This window comes from Pseudophryne corroboree, chromosome 9 (genome assembly GCF_028390025.1).
Source record: "Pseudophryne corroboree isolate aPseCor3 chromosome 9, aPseCor3.hap2, whole genome shotgun sequence".
Taxonomy (NCBI): Eukaryota; Metazoa; Chordata; class Amphibia; order Anura; family Myobatrachidae; genus Pseudophryne; species Pseudophryne corroboree.
Window position 1 is genome coordinate 45,339,526 of NC_086452.1, and position 14,802 is coordinate 45,354,327.

At 47.8% G+C, this 14,802-nt stretch overlaps 1 protein-coding gene across 9 annotated transcripts in view; it reads left to right on the plus strand.

The window, feature by feature from the left end:
- Nucleotides 1-10,505: 10,505 nt before the first annotated feature.
- The window catches only part of DAB1 (DAB adaptor protein 1), a 1,143,899-nt gene continuing 1,139,602 nt past the window's right edge, over nt 10,506-14,802 (plus strand). For 8 of the 9 annotated variants that reach the window (XM_063939285.1, XM_063939276.1, XM_063939279.1 and 5 more), the window contains exon 1: nt 10,507-10,760. The gene's annotated coding sequence lies outside the window, so the exon portion shown is untranslated. Of the gene's footprint in view, nt 10,761-14,802 lie in introns of all 9 variants that reach the window. The other variant, XM_063939281.1, reaches the window with a different exon arrangement.

Sequence of the window (14,802 nt, forward strand, 5' to 3'; positions counted from 1 at the left end):
TGCTCTGCTTCCACATCATTTTCCTCCTCATACATGTCGACACAATCGTACCGACACCCAGCACACACACAGGGAATGCTCTGATAGAGGACAGGACCCCACTAGCCCTTTGGGGAGACAGAGGGAGAGTTTGCCAGCACACACCAGAGCGCTATATATATACAGGGATAACCTTATATAAGTGTTACTCCCTTTATAGCTGCTGTATTATATATTAGCTGCCAATAGTGCCCCCCCTCTCTTGTTTTACCCTGTTTCTGTAGTGTAGTCTGCAGGGGAGAGTCAGGGAGCCGTCCTTCCAGCGGAGCTGTGAAAGAAAATGGCGCTTGTGTGCTGAGGAGAAAGGCTCCGCCCCCTTCACGGCGGCCTTTTCTCCCGCTTTTTTCAGGAAACTGGCAGGGGATAAATGCATCCATATAGCCCAGGAGCTATATGTGATGCATTTTTTTTAGCCATATAAGGTTTTTATATCGTTTTTATTGCGTCTCAGGGCGCTCCCCCCCAGCGCCCTGCACCCTCAGTGACCGGAGTGTGAAGTGTGCTGAGAGCAATGGCGCACAGCTGCAGTGCTGTGCGCTACCTTATTTGAAGACAGGAACGTCTTCTGCCGCCGCTTTCTCCGGACCTCTTCGCTCTTCTGGCTCTGTAAGGGTGCCGGCGGCGCGGCTCCGGGACCCATCCAGGCTGAACCTGTGATCGTCCCTCTGGAGCTAATGTCCAGTAGCCTAAGAAGCCCAATCCACTCTGCAGTCAGGTGAGTTCGCTTCTTCTCCCCTTAGTCCCACGATGCAGTGAGCCTGTTGCCAGCAGGACTCACTGAAAATAAAAAATCTATTTAAACTTTTACTCTAAGCAGCTCAGGAGAGCCACCTAGCATGCACCCTTCTCGTTCGGGCACAAAAATCTAACTGAGGCTTGGAGGAGGGTCATAGGGGGAGGAGCCAGTGCACACCAGCTAGTCTAAAGCTTTTACTTTTTGTGCCCAGTCTCCTGCGGAGCCGCTATTCCCCATGGTCCTTACGGAGTTCCCAGCATCCACTAGGACGTCAGAGAAATATATAAAATCTAAGCATTATAATGAGATGATAATAGAGAAATGGAGGACTGCTGCAGTACTCGTATCACGTGGTTATTGTAAAATAGGCTCACTTGGGAGAAGCTTATTGCTTAAGACACCAGGCAAACCTGTTCTCTGCCACTTTACCCATTGATTGTTAGGGAGAAGTCATATCTGCAGAGGCGTAACTAGGGTAGGGTGAGTGGGGCACGTGGGGCAGGCCCAGGAGAGGGGGGCGCCGCCGGCGGCCAGGGCATCATGCCCCACTCGCCCCCGTCACGCCGAAATGTGAGGGGAGGAGAGCGCAGCGTCTCTCCCTCCCCTCACCGCCGATGCCAGCAGCGCTGCGTGTGTCCGGTCTCCGGCGGCGTTAGCCAATCAGAGCTTGCGGACTGGCTCCTGATTGGCTGCCGGTCCGCGAGCTCTGATTGGCTAGCGAACCGGCGCCACATAGCCAGCGCCGGAGACCTGGAGCGGTGAGGGGCAGGAGAGGCACTGCGCTCTCCTCCCCTCACATAGCAGAGTGATAGCGCTGGATTTATATGCCAGTACCACTGGAATTATATGCCAGTACCACTGGAATTATACGACAGTATCACTGGAATTATACGGCAGTATCACTGGAATTATACGCCAGTACCACTGGAATTATACGGCAGTATCACTGGAATTATATGGCATTACCACTGGATTTATACGGCAGTACCACTGGACTGGATTTATATAGCAGTATCACTGGATTTATACGCCATTACCACTGGAATTATACGGCAGTATCACTGGATTTCTATGGCAGTATCACTGGAACTATACGGCAGTATCACTGGAATTATATGGCAGTACCACTGGAGTTATACGGCAGTACCACTGGACTGGATTTATATGGCAGGATCACTGGACTTATACGCCAGTACCACTGGAATTATACGGCAGTATTACTGGAATTATATGGCAGTATCACTGTAATTATATGGCAGTATCACAGGATTTATATGCCAGTACCACTGGATTTATATGGCAGTACCACTGTACATATACGGCAGTATTACTGAATTTACACGGCAGTTTTACTGGAATTATATGGCAGTATCACTGTAATTATATGGCAGTATCACAGGATTTATATGCCAGTACCACTGGATTTATATGGCAGTACCACTGTACATATACGGCAGTATTACTGGATTTACACGGCAGTACCACTGGACATATACGGCAGTATCACTGGAATTATATGGCCGTACCACGGTCTTATACGGCAGTACCACTGGACTGGATTTATACGGCAGTATCACTGGAATTATACGCCAGTACCACTGGAATTATACGGCAGTATCACTGGAATTATATGGCAGTACCACTGGATTTATACGGCAGTACCACTGGACTGGATTTATACGGCAGTATCACTGGATTTATATGCCAGTACCACTGGAATTATATGGCAGTATCACTGGAATTATACGTCAGTATCACTGGAATTATACGGCAGTATCACTGGAATTATATGGCAGTACCACTGGATTTATACGGCAGTATCACTGGACTGGATTTATACGGCACTATCACTGGATTTATACGCCAGTACCACTGGAATTATACGACAGTATCACTGGAATTATACGGCAGTATCACTGGAATTATATGGCAGTACCACTGGACTTATACGGCAGTACCTCTGGACTGGATTTATATAGCAGTATATCTGGATTTATACGCCAGTACCACTGGAATTATACGGCAGTATCACTGGAATTATATGGCAGTATCACTGGAACTATACGGCAGTATCACTGGAATTATATGGCAGTACCACTGGACTTATACGGCAGTACCACTGGACTGGATTTATATGGCAGGATCACTGGACTTATACGCCAGTACCACTGGAATTATACGGCAGTATTACTGGAATTATACGGCAGTATCACTGTAATTATATGGCAGTATCACAGGATTTATATGCCAGTACCACTGGATTTATATGGCAGTACCACTGAACATATACGGCAGTATCACTGGATTTATACGGCAGTACCACTGGACATATTTGGAAGTATCACTGGAATTATATGGCAGACCACTGGACATATACTGCAGTATCACTGGAATTATACGGCAATATCACTGGATTTATACGGCAGTACCACTGGACATATGCGGCAGTATCACTGGACATATACGGCACTATTACTGGGCATATACGGCACTATCACTGGGCATATACGGCAGTACCACTGGACATATGCAGCAGCACAGGGACACCACCACTGGACTGATGCAGGACAACACAGCACCACTGCAATGGACTAGACTTATACAGCAGCACTGGACACATGGCAGCAGAGGACACTACCACTGTGACTTGACTGATGCAGCATAATACATCACCACTGAACTGATGCAGCAAAACACAGCACCATTGGTCTGGACTAGCGAAGCCAATCCCGGGCCGTTTTTTCAAGAGATACCGAGGGATTGGCTTTTACCTAGTTGGCCGCCCCCTCGCCCCACCCCGCCCTGCACATATAAATCACCATATATCGGGGGCGGGCGGCAGGGGAACATCCTGAGAACACTGCTGGCGCCTCCCACCAGCAGCTGACAGCGCAGCGTTTCCTGTCACGCTGCACTGGGGACCCGGAAGGAGGAAGCCGGGTTGCGTTTGAGCGTCCTGTGGATGCTCAACGCTTATCCCTCAATCCCCAAGATTGATTCCCGGCCATTTTTGGGCATAAATCCCGGGATCCCGCCGATCCCGGGATTGGCCACCATAGTCTGGACTTATACAGCAGCACTGGACATATGGCAGCAGAGGACACCACCACTGTGACTGGACAGATGCAGCATAAGACACTGCCACTGTACTGATGCAGGACACTGAAGGACACTGAGGATGGAGACACGTCCTCTCGCTACACTCTCCAATGCCGGAGTGAAAATGGCGGCGACGCGCGGGTCCTTATATGGAATCCAAACCCTGCAAGAATCCGACAGCGGGATGATGACGTTTTGCCTCGTTCTGGTTTCCGAGTCAGGCGGGAAAACCCGAGCCTGACTCGGATCCGGGCTCGGGTAGTGAAGCTCGGGGGGGTTCCGTTCTCAGGGAACCGAACCCACTCATCTCTAATTTTTATTACTGAACAAAAGGACACAGCTTCCCAGTGGTGTATTTACAATTGGTGCACGGTGTGCGTTGCACACAGGCCCCTGTGTACAGGTGGGCCCAGACACCCTGCACCCATTTCTTCAATACTTACTTCACCGGAGTCCAGCTGCAGCTCTGCAAAATGACCAGGAAAATGGGGCGACGGACACCTTACGGGTGTTTTGCACATGTGCAGTAGGGAAACTGCTGGGAGAATGGCCATCACGCCATTTTCCCGGAGACCTGACACAGTGCCAGAATTTACTAGCGCTGACTAATGCCCTGTGGAAGGGGCCTAGACGGGGGCTGCACTCGGGACACTTCCTCTCTTAATACACCCCTGCAGCTACCATACCATCACAGGTTGCTCCCTCCAAATTCCTTCCCATAAGATTTTTATTATTGCAATAATGAAACTTTTACCATAAAGGAAAACAAACCCTGCATAACCAATGTATGTGCAGATTCCAAAATAGTGCTACCGCCCGTCTTACATTGGGGGTCATTCCAAGATGATCGTAGCTGTGCTACATTTAGCACAGCAACGATCATTCACACCGACATGTGGGGGGACGCCCAGCACAGGGCTAGTCCGCTCCGCATGTCAGTGCCGCCCCCCCCCCCCCCCCCCGCAGAAGTGCAAAGTCATCGTACAGCGGCGATGCCTTTGCACTTCAAGAGTAGCTCCCGACCAGCACAGCTTTAGCGCGCTGACCGGGAGCTACCCGTCGCTCCCCGGCCCGCAGTGGCTGCGTGTGACGTCACGCAGCCGCTGCGGCCCACCCCCCGTTCGGTCCGGACATGCCTGCGTTGGCCGGACCGCGCCCACGAAACGGCGGCCAAACGCCACCGCTCCGCCCCCGCCCAGCGACCGCCTCTGTCTGTCAATCAGGCAGAGGCGATCGTAGCGGCTCGACGGCCTTTGACAGCGCCGGCGCAGTTCTGACCCGATTGCACCGCTACGATAAACTGCAGCGTGCGATCGGGTCAGATTGACCCCCATTATGCAGAAAGAAAGCCTCCTGGGTACTTGTCCTGTTGAATATAATCAGTTTCCACAGTCTGTATGTTGCTTGTGGATCAATCAATACCCCCTAAGTGATGGATGAGGCCTCATTTTCCCGTTTCCCCCCGAACATCACAGTCTCGTTATATCGTATTGTCCAGATGCCGCTTGTGGAATCAGCCCAGTATAAGCAATTGATTTTATACACTCGTGTGAGTGCTTCTTTAATGATCAGATCTGCCTATAATACAGGTACTCATTGGACAAATAACACTTTCGGGGTTTGTACATAAACCGCTAGAGTCCAGCCACTATTCATTTCTGGAAGATCATAAAGCAAACTGATAGTAAGCAGATAATAAGGACTCCTGGGCGCCAGGCGTTTCTATGCACAACAACCGGCGTGATCTGCGCTAAACCGGCGGCTGCTGTTTCACAAATTAACTTTAATTAATGACATGTTTCACAGATTCTGTTCTACACATTCGTTTTAAGTTTCACACACACATTTGTAAGCTGCTAAATGAAGTGAAAAGAGTTGGATGGAGATTTAGGTGACAAATGATTCACAAATTAATTAAGCCTTGTTATTGCTAAAGGTACAGACACACGACAGCACTGAAATTTCGGGGTGTTTCAACACCCAGGTGCTTGATTTCGGTTGAAATGGTTACATGCCATACTTACATATAAAACGTATTTAAACCTGCAGGCCTCAATGTCATTTATTATTATTATTATCCTTTATCTATGTGGCGCCACAAGGGTTTCGCATCGCCCAGCCCCTGTATGTTTAAAGTACTATAAAAAGAAAATCAAAATTATTAGGATACTAGTAAAGGGATCCATCCCCCGACTCGAGCCCACTGCTCCATCCCGACTCCCAAACCCTGCACCCTGCCACTCTACCCCTGGCTGCACATAGGCTGCTCACCTCCCAGAATCCTGTGTGTCTGGTCCTCTTCTCCTGCTAAGGTCTGTCTCATCTAGGGATGAACATCGGAAGCACATCATTGAATGGTGGATGGGCTTCTGCCATCGCATGTTCTGATGCGATGGTAGTTAACCATCACATTAAAAGCATTCAATGGTAAACCCATCGCGATGTTCGCGCATGTGCAATTTTCCTAGTTCGCCCATGCGCAATACACCGCAATGTTGCCGCACATTGCGGCAGCCTGAATTCGCACAAATATGCTTGCCATCCCATAGAGGTCCAAGCAATTTTCTGCAAATTGGGGCTGATTTCAGCCCGCAAAGGGTGCGAGATTGGGCACCATTGCCGGCACTGAAACGCTGCGGCAATGGCACATCGCACCCTTGCGGCTAATTGGATCGACCCCAAAGACTGGGCAGATTTATCTATATTGTGGGACTTTCTCCTACAGCACGATGAGAACGGGCTGATCGGGGCCAGAGCTGACGTCACACACCCTCCCTGAAAACGCTTGGGCACGCCTGCATTTTTCCTGACACTCCCACAGAATGGTCAGGTACCACCCACGAACGGCCTCCTCCTGTCAATCAGCATGCGAATGGCTTTGCGATTAGAATTTTTGCACCAGCCTGACACTGACCGGCGATGCCTATTGTTGGCTGATGCTTGTGCGCATTGCGGTGCATACGCATGTGCAGTTATTGCCTGATCGCCCACTCTGTGAAAACGCACAGCAGTGATCAAGTCTGAATCAGGCCCCAACTTACCTTCTACCTCCTATGCATTAATAAAACATGACCAAGGCAGCTGCCAGTCCAAACGCCATCAATACAAAAGAGCCACACAACTTTCTAGTACTGGAAAGAACCCCATTTGCCACTAGAGCAAAAGTCTTTGTGGCATGGGTCCATCAAGGTGTAGGATTTCTTAGAGACTCTGACCCATGCTGACATGATAGCGTCACTCAGTTGTTGAAGATCTGTCGACTCCGCATTCCAACGATGCTACTACTATCTACTGTATATGTCACAGTAGATACCAGATTCACTGACCAGGTGACATTTTTCCAGTCTTCAGCTGCCCAGCGTTGGTTGGCAGTGCCCACTGTCAGAGACGGCCCTAGGCATAGGCAAACTAAGCAAATGCCTAGGGCACTTGGAATGCCTATGGGCACCAGCAGCTCATGCTGATTAAAATGAAATGCGGCATGCCTATATTCTGTGTGTGACTGCAGCTGTACCTGCATACGAAATGCTACTGTACGTTACAGCGTATTCCTGGAAATCACTGTAATGTAGTATTTCATATGCAGATACAGCCATAATTGCACACAGAATATAGGCATGTCGCATATCATTATAATCAGCAAAAGCTGCCTGTGCATTCTAGTCACATTGTAATGCAAATAAACCCCTTTTTTGGCAAAAAAGGCGCCCGACATTAGCAAAGCTGACAGCTGACTCACGCCAGGCATCTCCTGCTGCATTGAGTATTCAGGCAAGATGTATGAGGACACATCTGTATCCAAGCAGAGGCAGATGTCACAGTGTTAGCGGCCGTGTGAGTGCTGTGTACAGGTGGGTTGATCATGTGTGTCATGTGTATAAATGCATTAATAATGTGCAGTATACGTGTAAGGGGCACTATGTGTGTCATTATGTGTATAAGGACATTAATAATGTGTGTCATATGTGTAAGGGGCATTATGTGTATAAGGGCATTAATAAAGGTTGGTATAATGTATAAGGCGCATTATGTTTATAAGGACATTAGTAATGTGTGTCATGTGTAAGGGGCATTACTGTGTGGAATTATGTGTATAAAGGCATTACTAATGTGTGGCATTGTGTATAAGGAGCTCTACTGTGTGGCGTAACGTATAGAAAGGGCACTACTGTGTGGTCTAATGTGAATAAAGAGCAATATGGTGTGGTGTAATGTAAATAAGGAGCAATTCAGTGTGATGTAATGTGAATAAGAGGCACCACTGTGAGGAATAACGTATATTAGGTACAGTGGTACTACTGTGTGATGTACCGTGAAGTAGGCACACTGTCACGTGATATTATGTGAATAAAGTTGCACTACTGTGTGGCATAATTTGAATTGGGGTTACTATTGTGTGGACATGCCCCTTCCCAGCAAGAACACGCCCCTTTATGGGCTGTGCGTCAAATGTGCGCACTGTTCCTATTTAAAATATAGTGGGTAGGAGCATCAAAATGAGGACTACTATGGGTGAGGGGTGATGGTGCTGGGAAAGGGGTTCTGGGTCAGAGGTGGAACTAGCGGCGGTTCTAGAGGGCACCAGCCAAAATCTTGCCTAGGGCATCATATTGGTTAGGGCCGGCTCTGCCTACTGTAACATCCGTTCTTAGTTGACAGGAGCAGATCCCGGCATGGTCATCTGCGGCTGTAGCCCATCCACTTCATGGTTTGATGTGAGTGCGTTCAGAAATACTCTCCTGCATACCAATGCTGTATCGCATGGTTGTCCATTACTGTCAACTGTCTGTCAGCTTGAACCAGTCTGACCATTCTTCTTTGACCTCTCTCACCAAAAACACATTTTTCCCCCACAGAACTGCTGTTTGCTGGATGTTTCTGAGATACTCAAACCACCCTGTCTGTCATCAACAATCATTTCATGGCTATAGATCACATCTTTTCCTCATTCTGCTGTTCTGGACTGAACAACAACTGAACCTCTTAACCATGTCTGCATGGTTTTATGCTGCCATGTGATTGGATGCTCAGATATTTGCACTAATGAGCAGATGTACAGGTAATAAAGTGACCACTGAGCGTACGTCAGTCTTATTCCAGCTTACCCGGCTGTGAGGGGACTCAAACCTCAATGACGCGCCATTGTTTGATGAGAAGGTACTCACTGTACACCAGAGACAGCTGAATCTATCATTTTCTTCTCACGGTGAAAGTGGTTTTGTCTACTTCACAATCTATTATAGAACAAGTATAACAGGGAGCAGAGCTCTCTTAGCTGTGTACTCTGGAAGAAGGAATAGACATTTTAATAAAGATCCCAGTAATATTGTTCAATGGTATAAACATCAGTACGAAATGAATATGGTCCAAACCGGCTGCAGAATGTACTGGAAAGCAGAACTATCAATCACCGAAAGACTACGAGGCATGAATTTCTATGTCTACACACCTCCTCCCCCAATAACCCCCCCCACACACACACACACACTCCCCATCAAACCATCAAGAAAGGGGCTTTTTGGACTATTCAGATGTTAGATACAGTAAACTAGAGTGTATCTTGGAGGACTTTCTGCCAGGTATGTCTCAGTATGGTGTTACCTAAAGATGAAAAATGTACCAAATTGAGTTTAGACACTGTACTTTTAGCGAGAGGGGGGGGGGGGGGGTTCGGTTAGTAATTACCTGGGCCTGGACTTACTAAAGGGCCCGGTGAGGGTCAAATGTCTCCCTGTGCAACCACTGTGGCCACCTGTGCTCCCTGTGTGGTCGTTGGCACCACAAAGCCAATTCTTCCATGTTTGTTCTTTGAAGGGTTGTGGCCACACCTCCCAAGATTTGATGACACCCCCTTCAGTACCTGGGCCCATGGCTGTTCTATGCGGCCCTACTCATAGATGTCTATGGGGCCCGCAGTAAGTGGCGCAATGAGAGGTACTGCAGGAAAAATCTGTGCTTTCCCTGTGGTTTATCCTTTCTTTAATTTGGAGAATTCTCTAACATGCTGGAGAAAGGTTTTATAGATAGACCTTGGAGAGTGATAAAGTGGAGAAGTTGCCTATAGCAACTAGACTAGACCCAAAAGTCTTTCATTTTCAAATGTAGCCACAGATAATCATGTATAGGGAAATACATCTAATTAGCAGTGTTTAATTAAGCAGAATATCACAGATCGCCATTTTGACCCTCCGCAGGAGTTATAATCACCATCCCAAATGTATACCACCACGGGCACTGTCGACTGCTGCAGAACCTCTTGGCTTGGCCGGTCTCTGCGTCCTATGACCCATAAATGATCCAGGAATAAAATGATTGACAGATGCCATTGCAGCAGCTGATTATCCCCCCCAGTGACCCAGGAGAGAGCGCAGCAAAGGGGTTAAGGAGCGCTGGCTGCTCATATGCAGGGATATTGTGAGAGCCACTTATGCTGTATTATCTGGGCCAGCTGGATTTACTTGCCCTTTGAGCTAAAAAAAAAAAAAAAAAAGTCTGCCAGTCTGCCCTTGTATTTGCAGGATGCCAGGACCCCTCCTCAGGGGGGATCACTCCAGCTTTCTGGATGGTGTAGCTCCTTGGCAGGGTCCCTCCTATTAGGGAGAATGCGGTAGTGATGTATAAGCTGTGAGAGCTGCGGCCTGCAGGGGAGCCGGCTCTGCCTCTGTTGCTGCTGATGCTGTTCCTGTGATTGAGCTGCTGCTGCTGCTACTACTGGACTGAAACTGCTGAGGATTTTCTATCAGCTGCTACACTTGGCTATAAGGGACCTACTTCTTTCAGGACAAGGGTGCAAACAGCCTGGAAAAAAAATTAAACAGGGGGAAAAGGAGTCAAATGATGCAACAAGAGGATGAGAGAATGACCCCTGGGGCAGCTTGGATGTAAGGTAGGAAAAAAAGGTATTGCATGCATATGATTGCAGTCATGAAGGAACCTGGGCTAGTGGTGGGGGAGGTGGATGGGGATGTACTGGGTCCATTGCATTGCATTCTGCAATGTCTCCAGTCCTTCCTCATGAGACTGAACCAGAATATGACAGTATGGGGGGGATTTTCTTACCTTCTTGAACCATAGACCCATGGGGGGGGGGGGGGGGGGGCAGATTATAGTATGGTGAAGCATAAGGATTGAGGACCTCTGCAACTGGGGAGGAAGGAGCCCTGCTAGACTTAACGCTGGTCCTGCAGTATTTCAGCAGCTCCAGAGCTGGAGAGCAGACCAAGAAATCCCCACTGAATGTCATACTGTATACAGCATTTCACCAAATATCTCAGCCCAACTTTATTATTTTTAGATGTTTTACATTTTATATATCTATTTTTTTTTTAAAATGTATCCCCTCTGCACTGTCCACTCTCCGGCACATTCCCAGCGCCCTGACCAGCGCAAGCCGGTATATCATCCCTCTGGCATCTGTCTCAATATGTGACCGGAATAAGAGATGGAGCTAATTTGGGTTCAGACAGTGTGGTAGGCTCTTGATGTATTTGATTGCCTGATATTTATGAATTAAATATATCTCATGCAAAAATGGAATTGTGACTTCAGTCTGTAATACAGGGGGAACCACCCCAGTACATCCCTGCATCACTTTTAAAATGTTGAAGTCCCAGGTTGTGCAATGGATGGCTAACTTCCTCTATCCCTCTGACCAGCCTTTATTGGGAGGATGAATATGTGAAAGTGTTGCATGCGTTCAGTTCTACAGGTTAACGGTCCACTGGCTACGGGCAGGCTCAGAAGCTGCAGAATTCTGCTGGAGAATCCTTTAGCCAGCACCACTGACAGCGTGTAATTAAGTAGACAGTCTCCCCTGGAAGAGGTTTGCATGGGGAGATGGATTTGAGCATAACTATCGCGCTGTAGATCCTGCATTTAATTGCTGTCTGCCTGGCCGCAGTGATGTATGTGCGGCGGGTTATATAGTATTATAAAATACATGACTTGTGGCGGATTGCGGGAGAGGAGGAGATGCTCTCTGCAGATCCAAGGCTCTGCGTGCACATGTCAGGGAAAATGGTTGCAATTTGCAATTCCGTCTCTCTGTAAATTTGCAATTCCGTCTCTCTGTCCCTCGTGTCTCGTGCTGCACGGAATGATTGAAAAAAGGGATAATCGTCTTCTCTCCCCCCCCCCGCAATATTCCACTGGCCTCATCTTAAAGTGTGTCCTAAGACGTTCTGTTTTTCGCATCGCCTGCGAGGTCCACATTCATTTTACTGCCCTGGCGTCGGAGCCTTTAAGCTTAATGAAAACAGTTATTTTAACCGACCTGTACCAGAGAAGGGGGCACTAGATGAGCTGGAGTTGAAAACGGTTCCAGAGCTCATAAGTTTCGCAGTGATCTAAACGTCCTCTTTATTACCGGATGGCTCTGTGCTCCGCGTTATTAAAACAGACATATTACAAATAGACAAAAATGAGCGTCCGTAGAGTCCGCCTAAAGACCTGCGATTCTACCCAACGGCGGCTTCCGCTGCCAGGCGTGGGAGCAATATCCAGTCCTCTCATTTTGCTGCACAGTATCGCCGATTTGTTTTATGGCGGTGCTGTTTCGCCACGCTGCAGGGGGCTGGGGGAAAGGTACCAGTCGCCATTTGAATTTAATTTTAATTTCAGCAACAGGTCTTCTTCTTGGCATTTACTGAAATGAACCAAAAACAGATATAGAGCCTGGGCATGGCATGCATCTGGCACTGATCGTGTTTTATGTGACCAGACCACATTAGGGGGGGGGGGGGGGGGTCTAAATTCCTGGGAGTCATTCTGCCGGACATGCAGAAAGTGCCAGGGTGTCTCAGATCCAGGCAGCGCGGTCTAATTGCTTCCCAGAGGAAGCCACCTTCCCTGCTGTGCAGACCACTACATCCTCAGACTCTCCCACTTTGTCTAGTGGTGGGTGCTGCGTGGAGACCCTGAAACTAAAACAGTGGAATGCCATTTGATTCTATGCAGCTCAGGGTGTTTGTACATATGTTATTAGAGCAGCGGTGATCAAGGAGATACAGTCACATCTAAGGGGAAAGGTGTAACATTAGGGACAGCTGGGATGTTCTGTCACTTGCGTTATATGTGCGCACTGCATACAGTATTCTGGTAACCAGTGGCACTGCATGCGAGGGAGCTTACAGTGCCATGTGCTAAGGGTTGGAGAGGAAGGCTACTGTGTAGGAAGCCATACTAGTGCCTGTGACACTTACTCATAGCAGGGCCCAGATTTCCTCTTATATACTCTGCAAATATATTGAATGCAGGTATTTAGGAAGTATTTTGCACGTTTTCACACTGCAAATGTTCCGTAGCCGTGCGAATGCAAGAACAGGCGACGCAGAGCGGCCCGCAACTCAGTCGCATCTCCTCTTGCAGGGCGAGGGGACGTAACTAGGGGGGGTATCTGTTCAGATGGTTGACAGTGTTAAGGTTGACACTCATTAGGTCGACCACTACTGGTCGACAATGACATGGTAGACATGGACAAATGGTCGACACATGAAAATGGTTGACACGTGAAAAGGTTCGCCATGAGTTTTATTGGAACTTTTTCATACTTTACGATCCACATGGACTACGATTGGGAATAGTAACCTGTGCCGAGCGAAGCGAGCGGATGCGGTGTACTAATTGGGGTTCCCCGTCACTTTACACAGAAAACAACACCAAAAAAAGTTTTAAAAAATCATGTCGACCTTTTCATGTGTCGACCTTTCATGTGTTCACCATTTTCATGTGTCGACCATTTGTCCATGTTTGCCATGTCAATGTCCACCAATACTGGTCGACCTAATGAGTTTCGACTTTAACATTGTCGACCGTTCATACCGGAACCACTAGGGGGTAATGGGACATCCGCACACAAAAAAAGGACAGAATTGCGTTAATAGCACCGGTATGTACCTAGACATGTGATAAGAGCTTTCCTCTACCATCAGTGGACTTCTGGGTTTAGGACCCAGGAGTCAATCTGCGCATGTGCAGAGAGATGCAGCGCTGCGGGGAGTGCTGGGAGGGTTCCCATTGGATCCCCCTCAGCTGGAAATGCATAGATAAGTCCATAGGCTTCTATTAGGTAATGATACATGTAACAGATAAACACTTACTGTATTTAGATTATATTTGGTAAATACTAAATACTTTGCCCCTAGAATCTGGAAGCAGTTCATTGATTAATGTGGATGTTGTGCTGAGAGCCAGGAACTGATTTGGTCTTTACTGGTTCAAGATACTTACTGTGGCCTGTGATTTTCTGCAGCACGGTTGGCATAGTGGCTAGCATTACTGCCTCTACGCACTGAGGCCTTGAGTTCGCTTCCAAAGGCATATATGTGTGGAGTTTGTATGTTCTCTGTGTATTTGCATGGGTTCCATATTGTTAGGTTAATTGGATCCTGACAAAATGTAAGGTTTGTGTATGTATGTGTGTCCACATGTAGGGATATAGATTGTAAGCTCCAAGGGGCAGGAATTGATGTGAAAGAAATATTCCCTGTAAAGCGCTGCGGTATATGTGTGCGCTATATAAATAACTGTAAGTAAATAAATGGATCCCACCCCTCCGCTGCCTGGGGTCACAACTGAATGGTTCCTGTCTCATCCAGGGCTGTTGAAATAAATGGCCAAGAGAAGCCTTTGCTTCTGGACCCATCATTATCTGTCAGAGCTGTGGAGGGCAGATGGGAAGGCCTTTGAGATACTATTACTCTTCCTTCATGGCCTCCTGGAAAGGTCAAAGGTTACTGTGCCTCTTTCAAAGTCCTTTGAGGTCCATGATTCTTGGAATTTTGTGTCAAGTGTAAAAGCTACAAGTCACATTTCAGCCTTTACCTGGTGACACAAATGATCCTGATTAACAGAAAAACCAAGTGATCCCTCGCCCGTGCAATCCTGTGTGTAGACAGACTGACAGACAGACAGATAGATAGATAGATAGA